We start from the raw sequence: 9,483 nt of genomic DNA on the forward strand, positions 1-9,483 counted from the left end.
GCTAGTTAATAATTCGAATTTAAATTAAGTGAGACAAATTAACCTTCATTTTTTTTAAACAATAACAAAAAGAAAACATGTTTGCTTTTTTCATATCCATTAAAATTTAAAAGAGGAAAAATAAGTGAAAAAGCCAACGGCACGCAGTGTTCCTAAGTCGTCTCCCTCACAAGTACTGACTGCGCTCGACGCTGCTTAACTTCGGTGATCGGACGAGAACCGGTGTTCTCAGCGTGATATGGCCGTTGCCGAGAGTGCTAGTTAATAATTTGAATTTAATTAACCTTCATCTTTATAAAACAATAACAAAAAGAAGATATATTTGCTTTTTTCATATCTGGTGGAATTTATAAGAGGAGACAAAAAGGAAAAAGCCAACGGCACGCAGTGTTCCCAAGTACTGACTGCGCTCGACGCTGCTTAACTTCGGTGATCGGAAGAGAACCGGTGTTTTCAGCGTGATATGGCCGTTGCCGAGAGTGCTAGTTAATAATTCGAATTTAAATTAAGTGAGACAAATTAACCTTCATCTTTTTAAAACAATAACAAAAAGAAAATATGTTTGCTTTTTTCATATCTATTGGAATTTAAAAGACAAAAAAAGTGAAAAAGCTAACGGCACGCAGTGTTCCTAAGTGGTCTCCCTCCCAAGTACTGACTGCGCTCGACGCTGCTTAACTTCGGTGATCAGACGAGAACCGGTGTTTTCAGCGTGATATGGCCGTTGCCGAGAGTGCAAGTTAATAATTTGAATTTAATTAACCTTCATCTTTATAAAACAATAACAAAAAGAAGAAATGTTTGCTTTTTTCATATCTGGTGAAATTTATAAGAGGAAACAAAAATGAAAAAGCCAACGGCACGCAGTGTTCCTAAGTGGTCTCCCTCCCAAGTACTGACTGCGCTCGACGCTGCTGAACTTCGGTGAACGGACGAGAAACGGTGTATTCAGCGTGATATGGCCGTTGCCGAGAGTGCTAGTTAATAAATAGAATTTTATTAACCTTCATCTTTCTAAAACAATAACAAAAAGAAAATATAATTGCTTTTTTCATATCTGGTGGAGTTTAAAAGAGGAAATAAAAGTGAAAAAGCCAACTTCACGCAGTGTTTCTAAGTACTCACTGCGCTCGACACTGCTTAACTTCGGTGATCGGACTAGAACCGGTGTTTTCAGCGTGATATGGCCGTTGCCGAGAGTGCTAGTTAATAATTCGAATTTAAATTAAGTGAGACAAATTAACCTTCATTTTTTTAAACAATAACAAAAAGAAAACATGTTTGCATTTTTCTTATCTATTGGAATTTAAAAGAGGAAAAAAAGTGAAAAAGCCAACGGCACGCAGTGTTCCTAAGTGGTCTCCCTCCCAAGTACTGACTGCGCTCGACACTGCTTAACTTCGGTGATCGGACAAGAACCGGTGTTTTCAGCGTGATATGGCCGTTGCCGAGAGAGCTAGATAATAATTCGAATTTAAATTAAGTGAGACAAATTAACCTTCATCATTTTAAAACAATAGCATAAAGAAAATATGTTTGCTTTTTTCTTATCTATTGGAATTTAAAAGAGGAAAAAAAGTGAAAAAGCCAACGGCACGCAGTGTTCCTAAGTGGTCGCCCTCCCAAGTACTGACTGCGCTCGACGCTGCTTAACTTCGGTGATCGGACGAGAACCGGTGTTTTCAGCGTGATATGGCCGTTGCCGAGAGTGCTAGTTAATAATTTGAGTTTAATTAACCTTCATCTTTATAAAACAATAACAAAAAGAAGGTATGTTTGCTTTTTTCATATCTGGTGGATTTTAAAAGAGGAAACAAAAAGGAAAAAGCCAACGGCACGCAGTGTTCCCAAGTACTGGCTGCGCTCGACGCTGCTTAACTTCGGTGATCGGACGAAAACCGGTGTTTTCAGCGTGATATGGCCGTTGCCGAGAGTGCTAGTTAATAATTCGAATTTAAATTAAGTGAGACAAATTAACCTTCATCATTTTAAAACAATAACATAAAGAAAATATGTTTGCATTTTTCTTATCTATTGGAATTTAAAAGAGGAAAAAAAGTGAAAAAGCCAACGGCACGCAGTGTTCCTAAGTGGTCTCCCTCCCAAATACTGACTGCGCTCGACGCTGCTTAACTTCGGTGATCGGACGAGAACCGGTGTTCTCAGCGTGAAATGGCCGTTGCCGAGAGCGCTAGTTAATAATTCGAATTTAATTTAAGTGAGACAAATTAACCTTCATCTTTTTAAAACAATAACAAAAAGAAAATATCTTTGCTTTTTTCATATCTATTGCAATTTAAAAGACAAAAAAAAGTGAAAAAGCTAACGGCACGCAGTGTTCCTAAGTGGTCTCCCTCCGAAGTACTGACTGCGCTCGACGCTGCTTAACTTCGGTGATCGGACGAGAAACGGTGTATTCAGCGTGATATGGCTGTTGCCGAGAGTGCTAGTTAATAATTTGAATTTTATTAACCTTCATCTTTATAAAACAATAACAAAAAGAAGATATGTTTGCTTTTTTCATATCTGGTGGAATTTATAAGAGGAAACAAAAAGGAAAAAGCCAACGGCACGCAGTGTTCCCAAGTACTGACTGCGCTCGACGCTGCTTAACTTCGGTGATCGAACGAGAACCGGTGTTTTCAGCGTGATATGGCCGTTGCCGAGAGTGCTAGTTAATAATTCGAATTTAAATTAAGTGAGACAAATTAACCTTCATTTTTTTTAAACAATAACAAAAAGAAAACAAGTTTGCTTTTTTCATATCCATTAAAATTTAAAAGAGGAAAAATGTGAAAAAGCCAACGGCACGCAGTGTTCCTAAGTGGTCTCCGTCACAAGTACTGACTGCGCTCGACGCTGCTTAACTTCGGTGATCGGACGAGAACCGGTGTATTCAGCGTGACATGGCCGTTGCCGAGAGTGCTAGTTAATAATTTGAGTTTAATTAACCTTCATCTTTATAAAACAATAACAAAAAGAAGGTATGTTTGCTTTTTTCATATCTGGTGGATTTTAAAAGAGGAAAAAAAGTGAAAAAGCCAACGGCACGCAGTGTTCCTAAGTGGTCTCCCTCCCAAGTACTGACTGCGCTCGACACTGCTTAACTTCGGTGATCGGACAAGAACCGGTGTTTTCAGCGTGATATGGCCGTTGCCGAGAGTGCTAGTTAATAATTCGAATTTAAATTAAGTGAGACAAATTAACCTTCATCATTTTAAAACAATAGCATAAAGAAAATATGTTTGCTTTTTTCTTATCTATTGGAATTTAAAAGAGGAAAAAAAGTGAAAAAGCCAACGGCACGCAGTGTTCCTAAGTGGTCGCCCTCCCAAGTACTGACTGCGCTCGACGCTGCTTAACTTCGGTGATCGGACGAGAACCGGTGTTTTCAGCGTGATATGGCCGTTGCCGAGAGTGCTAGTTAATAATTTGAGTTTAATTAACCTTCATCTTTATAAAACAATAACAAAAAGAAGGTATGTTTGCTTTTTTCATATCTGGTGGATTTTAAAAGAGGAAACAAAAAGGAAAAAGCCAACGGCACGCAGTGTTCCCAAGTACTGGCTGCGCTCGACGCTGCTTAACTTCGGTGATCGGACGAAAACCGGTGTTTTCAGCGTGATATGGCCGTTGCCGAGAGTGCTAGTTAATAATTCGAATTTAAATTAAGTGAGACAAATTAACCTTCATCATTTTAAAACAATAACATAAAGAAAATATGTTTGCATTTTTCTTATCTATTGGAATTTAAAAGAGGAAAAAAAGTGAAAAAGCCAACGGCACGCAGTGTTCCTAAGTGGTCTCCCTCCCAAGTACTGACTGCGCTCGACACTGCTTAACTTCGGTGATCGGACAAGAACCGGTGTTTTCAGCGTGATATGGCCGTTGCCGAGAGTGCTAGTTAATAATTCGAATTTAAATTAAGTGAGACAAATTAACCTTCATCATTTTAAAACAATAGCATAAAGAAAATATGTTTGCTTTTTTCTTATCTATTGGAATTTAAAAGAGGAAAAAAAGTGAAAAAGCCAACGGCACGCAGTGTTCCTAAGTGGTCGCCCTCCCAAGTACTGACTGCGCTCGACGCTGCTTAACTTCGGTGATCGGACGAGAACCGGTGTTTTCAGCGTGATTTGGCCGTTGCCGATAGTGCTAGTTAATAATTTGAGTTTAATTAACGTTCATCTTTATAAAACAATAACAAAAAGAAGGTATGTTTGCTTTTTTCATATCTGGTGGATTTTAAAAGAGGAAACAAAAAGGAAAAAGCCAACGGCACGCAGTGTTCCCAAGTACTGGCTGCTTTCGACGCTGCTTAACTTCGGTGATCGGACGAAAACCGGTGTTTTCAGCGTGATATGGCCGTTGCCGAGAGTGCTAGTTAATAATTCGAATTTAAATTAAGTGAGACAAATTAACCTTCATCATTTTAAAACAATAACATAAAGAAAATATGTTTGCTTTTTTCTTATCTATTGGAATTTAAAAGAGGAAAAAAAGTGAAAAAGCCAACGGCACGCAGTGTTCCTAAGTGGTCTCCCTCCCAAGTACTGACTGCGCTCGACGCTGCTTAACTTCGGTGATCGGACGAGAACCGGTGTTTTCAGCGTGATATGGCCGTTGCCGAGAGTGCTAGTTAATAATTTGAGTTTAATTAACCTTCATCTTTATAAAACAATAACAAAAAGAAGGTATGTTTGCTTTTTTCATATCTGGTGGATTTTAAAAGAGGAAACAAAAAGGGAAAAGCCAACGGCACGCAGTGTTCCCAAGTACTGGCTGCGCTCGACGCTGCTTAACTTCGGTGATCGGACGAAAACCGGTGTATTCAGCGTGACATGGCCGTTGCCGAGAGTGCTAGTTAATAATTTGAGTTTAATTAACCTTCATCTTTATAAAACAATAACAAAAAGAAGGTATGTTTGCTTTTTTCATATCTGGTGGATTTTATAAGAGGAAACAAAAAGGAAAAAGCCAACGGCACGCAGTGTTCCCAAGTACTGACTGCGCTCGACGCTGCTTAACTTCGGTGATCGGACGAGAACCGGTGTTTTCAGCGTGATATGGCCGTTGCCGAGAGTGCTAGTTAATAATTCGAATTTAAATTAAGTGAGACAAATTAACCTTTATCTTTTTAAAACAGAAAATATGTTTGCTTTTTTCATATCTATTGGAATTTAAAAGACAAAAAAAAAGTGAAAAAGCAAACGGCACGCAGTGTTCCTAAGTGGTCTCCCTCCGAAGTACTGACTGCGCTCGACGCTGCTTAACTTCGGTGATCGGACGAGAAACGGTGTATTTAGCGTGATATGGCCGTTGCCGAGAGTGCTAGTTAATAATTTGAGTTTAATTAACCTTCATCTTTATAAAACAATAACAAAAAGAAGGTATGTTTGCTTTTTTCATATCTGGTGGATTTTAAAAGAGGAAACAAAAAGGAAAAAGCCAACGGCACGCAGTGTTCCCAAGTACTGGCTGCGCTCGACGCTGCTTAACTTCGGTGATCGGACGAAAACCGGTGTTTTCAGCGTGATATGGCCGTTGCCGAGAGTGCTAGTTAATAATTCGAATTTAAATTAAGTGAGACAAATTAACCTTCATCATTTTAAAACAATAACATAAAGAAAATATGTTTGCATTTTTCTTATCTATTGGAATTTAAAAGAGGAAAAAAAGTGAAAAAGCCAACGGCACGCAGTGTTCCTAAGTGGTCTCCCTCCCAAATACTGACTGCGCTCGACGCTGCTTAACTTCGGTGATCGGACGAGAACCGGTGTTCTCAGCGTGATATGGCCGTTGCCGAGAGTGCTAGTTAATAATTTGAGTTTAATTAACCTTCATCTTTATAAAACAATAACAAAAAGAAGGTATGTTTGCTTTTTTCATATCTGGTGGATTTTAAAAGAGGAAACAAAAAGGGAAAAGCCAACGGCACGCAGTGTTCCCAAGTACTGGCTGCGCTCGACGCTGCTTAACTTCGGTGATCGGACGAAAACCGGTGTATTCAGCGTGACATGGCCGTTGCCGAGAGTGCTAGTTAATAATTTGAGTTTAATTAACCTTCATCTTTATAAAACAATAACAAAAAGAAGGTATGTTTGCTTTTTTCATATCTGGTGGATTTTATAAGAGGAAACAAAAAGGAAAAAGCCAACGGCACGCAGTGTTCCCAAGTACTGACTGCGCTCGACGCTGCTTAACTTCGGTGATCGGACGAGAACCGGTGTTTTCAGCGTGATATGGCCGTTGCCGAGAGTGCTAGTTAATAATTCGAATTTAAATTAAGTGAGACAAATTAACCTTTATCTTTTTAAAACAGAAAATATGTTTGCTTTTTTCATATCTATTGGAATTTAAAAGACAAAAAAAAAGTGAAAAAGCAAACGGCACGCAGTGTTCCTAAGTGGTCTCCCTCCGAAGTACTGACTGCGCTCGACGCTGCTTAACTTCGGTGATCGGACGAGAAACGGTGTATTTAGCGTGATATGGCCGTTGCCGAGAGTGCTAGTTAATAATTTGAGTTTAATTAACCTTCATCTTTATAAAACAATAACAAAAAGAAGGTATGTTTGCTTTTTTCATATCTGGTGGATTTTAAAAGAGGAAACAAAAAGGAAAAAGCCAACGGCACGCAGTGTTCCCAAGTACTGGCTGCGCTCGACGCTGCTTAACTTCGGTGATCGGACGAAAACCGGTGTTTTCAGCGTGATATGGCCGTTGCCGAGAGTGCTAGTTAATAATTCGAATTTAAATTAAGTGAGACAAATTAACCTTCATCATTTTAAAACAATAACATAAAGAAAATATGTTTGCATTTTTCTTATCTATTGGAATTTAAAAGAGGAAAAAAAGTGAAAAAGCCAACGGCACGCAGTGTTCCTAAGTGGTCTCCCTCCCAAATACTGACTGCGCTCGACGCTGCTTAACTTCGGTGATCGGACGAGAACCGGTGTTCTCAGCGTGATATGGCCGTTGCCGAGAGTGCTAGTTAATAATTTGAGTTTAATTAACCTTCATCTTTATAAAACAATAACAAAAAGAAGGTATGTTTGCTTTTTTCATATCTGGTGGATTTTAAAAGAGGAAACAAAAAGGGAAAAGCCAACGGCACGCAGTGTTCCCAAGTACTGGCTGCGCTCGACGCTGCTTAACTTCGGTGATCGGACGAAAACCGGTGTATTCAGCGTGACATGGCCGTTGCCGAGAGTGCTAGTTAATAATTTGAGTTTAATTAACCTTCATCTTTATAAAACAATAACAAAAAGAAGGTATGTTTGCTTTTTTCATATCTGGTGGATTTTATAAGAGGAAACAAAAAGGAAAAAGCCAACGGCACGCAGTGTTCCCAAGTACTGACTGCGCTCGACGCTGCTTAACTTCGGTGATCGGACGAGAACCGGTGTTTTCAGCGTGATATGGCCGTTGCCGAGAGTGCTAGTTAATAATTCGAATTTAAATTAAGTGAGACAAATTAACCTTTATCTTTTTAAAACAGAAAATATGTTTGCTTTTTTCATATCTATTGGAATTTAAAAGACAAAAAAAAAGTGAAAAAGCAAACGGCACGCAGTGTTCCTAAGTGGTCTCCCTCCGAAGTACTGACTGCGCTCGACGCTGCTTAACTTCGGTGATCGGACGAGAAACGGTGTATTTAGCGTGATATGGCCGTTGCCGAGAGTGCTAGTTAATAATTTGAGTTTAATTAACCTTCATCTTTATAAAACAATAACAAAAAGAAGGTATGTTTGCTTTTTTCATATCTGGTGGATTTTAAAAGAGGAAACAAAAAGGAAAAAGCCAACGGCACGCAGTGTTCCCAAGTACTGGCTGCGCTCGACGCTGCTTAACTTCGGTGATCGGACGAAAACCGGTGTTTTCAGCGTGATATGGCCGTTGCCGAGAGTGCTAGTTAATAATTCGAATTTAAATTAAGTGAGACAAATTAACCTTCATCATTTTAAAACAATAACATAAAGAAAATATGTTTGCATTTTTCTTATCTATTGGAATTTAAAAGAGGAAAAAAAGTGAAAAAGCCAACGGCACGCAGTGTTCCTAAGTGGTCTCCCTCCCAAATACTGACTGCGCTCGACGCTGCTTAACTTCGGTGATCGGACGAGAACCGGTGTTCTCAGCGTGAAATGGCCGTTGCCGAGAGCGCTAGTTAATAATTCGAATTTAATTTAAGTGAGACAAATTAACCTTCATCTTTTTAAAACAATAACAAAAAGAAAATATCTTTGCTTTTTTCATATCTATTGCAATTTAAAAGACAAAAAAAAGTGAAAAAGCTAACGGCACGCAGTGTTCCTAAGTGGTCTCCCTCCGAAGTACTGACTGCGCTCGACGCTGCTTAACTTCGGTGATCGGACGAGAAACGGTGTATTCAGCGTGATATGGCTGTTGCCGAGAGTGCTAGTTAATAATTTGAATTTTATTAACCTTCATCTTTATAAAACAATAACAAAAAGAAGATATGTTTGCTTTTTTCATATCTGGTGGAATTTATAAGAGGAAACAAAAAGGAAAAAGCCAACGGCACGCAGTGTTCCCAAGTACTGACTGCGCTCGACGCTGCTTAACTTCGGTGATCGAACGAGAACCGGTGTTTTCAGCGTGATATGGCCGTTGCCGAGAGTGCTAGTTAATAATTCGAATTTAAATTAAGTGAGACAAATTAACCTTCATTTTTTTTAAACAATAACAAAAAGAAAACAAGTTTGCTTTTTTCATATCCATTAAAATTTAAAAGAGGAAAAATGTGAAAAAGCCAACGGCACGCAGTGTTCCTAAGTGGTCTCCGTCACAAGTACTGACTGCGCTCGACGCTGCTTAACTTCGGTGATCGGACGAGAACCGGTGTATTCAGCGTGACATGGCCGTTGCCGAGAGTGCTAGTTAATAATTTGAGTTTAATTAACCTTCATCTTTATAAAACAATAACAAAAAGAAGGTATGTTTGCTTTTTTCATATCTGGTGGATTTTAAAAGAGGAAAAAAAGTGAAAAAGCCAACGGCACGCAGTGTTCCTAAGTGGTCTCCCTCCCAAGTACTGACTGCGCTCGACACTGCTTAACTTCGGTGATCGGACAAGAACCGGTGTTTTCAGCGTGATATGGCCGTTGCCGAGAGTGCTAGTTAATAATTCGAATTTAAATTAAGTGAGACAAATTAACCTTCATCATTTTAAAACAATAGCATAAAGAAAATATGTTTGCTTTTTTCTTATCTATTGGAATTTAAAAGAGGAAAAAAAGTGAAAAAGCCAACGGCACGCAGTGTTCCTAAGTGGTCGCCCTCCCAAGTACTGACTGCGCTCGACGCTGCTTAACTTCGGTGATCGGACGAGAACCGGTGTTTTCAGCGTGATATGGCCGTTGCCGAGAGTGCTAGTTAATAATTTGAGTTTAATTAACCTTCATCTTTATAAAACAATAACAAAAAGAAGGTATGTTTGCTTTTTTCATATCTGGTGGATTT

The 9,483-nt window shown here is 39.1% G+C and overlaps 8 non-coding genes and 29 pseudogenes across 8 annotated transcripts; all 37 read right to left on the reverse strand.

Moving 5' to 3' along the window:
* Positions 1–131: 131 nt before the first annotated feature.
* LOC149686869 (5S ribosomal RNA) lies at positions 132–250 on the reverse strand (annotated as a pseudogene).
* Positions 251–372: 122 nt separating this feature from the next.
* On the reverse strand, positions 373–475 carry LOC149686870 (5S ribosomal RNA; annotated as a pseudogene).
* Positions 476–610: 135 nt separating this feature from the next.
* On the reverse strand, positions 611–729 carry LOC149686871 (5S ribosomal RNA). Its single transcript, XR_016383910.1, has one exon. It is a non-coding gene; the product is annotated as a 5S ribosomal RNA (ribosomal RNA).
* A 122-nt stretch (positions 730–851) lies between these two features.
* On the reverse strand, positions 852–970 carry LOC149686872 (5S ribosomal RNA; annotated as a pseudogene).
* A 360-nt stretch (positions 971–1,330) lies between these two features.
* On the reverse strand, positions 1,331–1,449 carry LOC149686873 (5S ribosomal RNA; annotated as a pseudogene).
* A 136-nt stretch (positions 1,450–1,585) lies between these two features.
* On the reverse strand, positions 1,586–1,704 carry LOC149686874 (5S ribosomal RNA). Its single transcript, XR_016383928.1, has one exon. It is a non-coding gene; the product is annotated as a 5S ribosomal RNA (ribosomal RNA).
* Positions 1,705–1,826: 122 nt separating this feature from the next.
* On the reverse strand, positions 1,827–1,929 carry LOC149686875 (5S ribosomal RNA; annotated as a pseudogene).
* A 136-nt stretch (positions 1,930–2,065) lies between these two features.
* Positions 2,066–2,184, reverse strand: LOC149686876 (5S ribosomal RNA; annotated as a pseudogene).
* Positions 2,185–2,320: 136 nt separating this feature from the next.
* Positions 2,321–2,439, reverse strand: LOC149686877 (5S ribosomal RNA; annotated as a pseudogene).
* A 122-nt stretch (positions 2,440–2,561) lies between these two features.
* On the reverse strand, positions 2,562–2,664 carry LOC149686878 (5S ribosomal RNA; annotated as a pseudogene).
* Positions 2,665–2,799: 135 nt separating this feature from the next.
* On the reverse strand, positions 2,800–2,918 carry LOC149686879 (5S ribosomal RNA; annotated as a pseudogene).
* A 121-nt stretch (positions 2,919–3,039) lies between these two features.
* Positions 3,040–3,158, reverse strand: LOC149686880 (5S ribosomal RNA; annotated as a pseudogene).
* Positions 3,159–3,294: 136 nt separating this feature from the next.
* LOC149686881 (5S ribosomal RNA) lies at positions 3,295–3,413 on the reverse strand. Its single transcript, XR_016383929.1, has one exon. It is a non-coding gene; the product is annotated as a 5S ribosomal RNA (ribosomal RNA).
* Positions 3,414–3,535: 122 nt separating this feature from the next.
* On the reverse strand, positions 3,536–3,638 carry LOC149686882 (5S ribosomal RNA; annotated as a pseudogene).
* A 136-nt stretch (positions 3,639–3,774) lies between these two features.
* LOC149686883 (5S ribosomal RNA) lies at positions 3,775–3,893 on the reverse strand (annotated as a pseudogene).
* A 136-nt stretch (positions 3,894–4,029) lies between these two features.
* Positions 4,030–4,148, reverse strand: LOC149686884 (5S ribosomal RNA). Its single transcript, XR_016383946.1, has one exon. It is a non-coding gene; the product is annotated as a 5S ribosomal RNA (ribosomal RNA).
* A 361-nt stretch (positions 4,149–4,509) lies between these two features.
* Positions 4,510–4,628, reverse strand: LOC149686885 (5S ribosomal RNA). Its single transcript, XR_016383919.1, has one exon. It is a non-coding gene; the product is annotated as a 5S ribosomal RNA (ribosomal RNA).
* Positions 4,629–4,750: 122 nt separating this feature from the next.
* Positions 4,751–4,853, reverse strand: LOC149686886 (5S ribosomal RNA; annotated as a pseudogene).
* Positions 4,854–4,975: 122 nt separating this feature from the next.
* On the reverse strand, positions 4,976–5,078 carry LOC149686887 (5S ribosomal RNA; annotated as a pseudogene).
* A 127-nt stretch (positions 5,079–5,205) lies between these two features.
* Positions 5,206–5,324, reverse strand: LOC149686888 (5S ribosomal RNA; annotated as a pseudogene).
* A 122-nt stretch (positions 5,325–5,446) lies between these two features.
* Positions 5,447–5,549, reverse strand: LOC149686889 (5S ribosomal RNA; annotated as a pseudogene).
* A 136-nt stretch (positions 5,550–5,685) lies between these two features.
* On the reverse strand, positions 5,686–5,804 carry LOC149686890 (5S ribosomal RNA). The gene has a single exon (XR_016383898.1). It is a non-coding gene; the product is annotated as a 5S ribosomal RNA (ribosomal RNA).
* A 122-nt stretch (positions 5,805–5,926) lies between these two features.
* On the reverse strand, positions 5,927–6,029 carry LOC149686891 (5S ribosomal RNA; annotated as a pseudogene).
* Positions 6,030–6,151: 122 nt separating this feature from the next.
* On the reverse strand, positions 6,152–6,254 carry LOC149686892 (5S ribosomal RNA; annotated as a pseudogene).
* Positions 6,255–6,381: 127 nt separating this feature from the next.
* Positions 6,382–6,500, reverse strand: LOC149686893 (5S ribosomal RNA; annotated as a pseudogene).
* Positions 6,501–6,622: 122 nt separating this feature from the next.
* Positions 6,623–6,725, reverse strand: LOC149686894 (5S ribosomal RNA; annotated as a pseudogene).
* A 136-nt stretch (positions 6,726–6,861) lies between these two features.
* Positions 6,862–6,980, reverse strand: LOC149686895 (5S ribosomal RNA). The gene has a single exon (XR_016383899.1). It is a non-coding gene; the product is annotated as a 5S ribosomal RNA (ribosomal RNA).
* Positions 6,981–7,102: 122 nt separating this feature from the next.
* Positions 7,103–7,205, reverse strand: LOC149686896 (5S ribosomal RNA; annotated as a pseudogene).
* A 122-nt stretch (positions 7,206–7,327) lies between these two features.
* On the reverse strand, positions 7,328–7,430 carry LOC149686897 (5S ribosomal RNA; annotated as a pseudogene).
* A 127-nt stretch (positions 7,431–7,557) lies between these two features.
* LOC149686898 (5S ribosomal RNA) lies at positions 7,558–7,676 on the reverse strand (annotated as a pseudogene).
* Positions 7,677–7,798: 122 nt separating this feature from the next.
* Positions 7,799–7,901, reverse strand: LOC149686899 (5S ribosomal RNA; annotated as a pseudogene).
* A 136-nt stretch (positions 7,902–8,037) lies between these two features.
* LOC149686900 (5S ribosomal RNA) lies at positions 8,038–8,156 on the reverse strand (annotated as a pseudogene).
* A 136-nt stretch (positions 8,157–8,292) lies between these two features.
* On the reverse strand, positions 8,293–8,411 carry LOC149686901 (5S ribosomal RNA; annotated as a pseudogene).
* A 122-nt stretch (positions 8,412–8,533) lies between these two features.
* Positions 8,534–8,636, reverse strand: LOC149686902 (5S ribosomal RNA; annotated as a pseudogene).
* A 135-nt stretch (positions 8,637–8,771) lies between these two features.
* Positions 8,772–8,890, reverse strand: LOC149686903 (5S ribosomal RNA; annotated as a pseudogene).
* Positions 8,891–9,011: 121 nt separating this feature from the next.
* On the reverse strand, positions 9,012–9,130 carry LOC149686904 (5S ribosomal RNA; annotated as a pseudogene).
* A 136-nt stretch (positions 9,131–9,266) lies between these two features.
* Positions 9,267–9,385, reverse strand: LOC149686905 (5S ribosomal RNA). Its single transcript, XR_016383930.1, has one exon. It is a non-coding gene; the product is annotated as a 5S ribosomal RNA (ribosomal RNA).
* Positions 9,386–9,483: the final 98 nt, after the last annotated feature.

Source organism: Phalangium opilio, unplaced genomic scaffold (genome assembly GCF_054372755.1).
Source record: "Phalangium opilio isolate 3A_F unplaced genomic scaffold, DU_Popi_V2 ptg000031l_1, whole genome shotgun sequence".
Classification (NCBI taxonomy): domain Eukaryota; kingdom Metazoa; phylum Arthropoda; class Arachnida; order Opiliones; family Phalangiidae; genus Phalangium; species Phalangium opilio.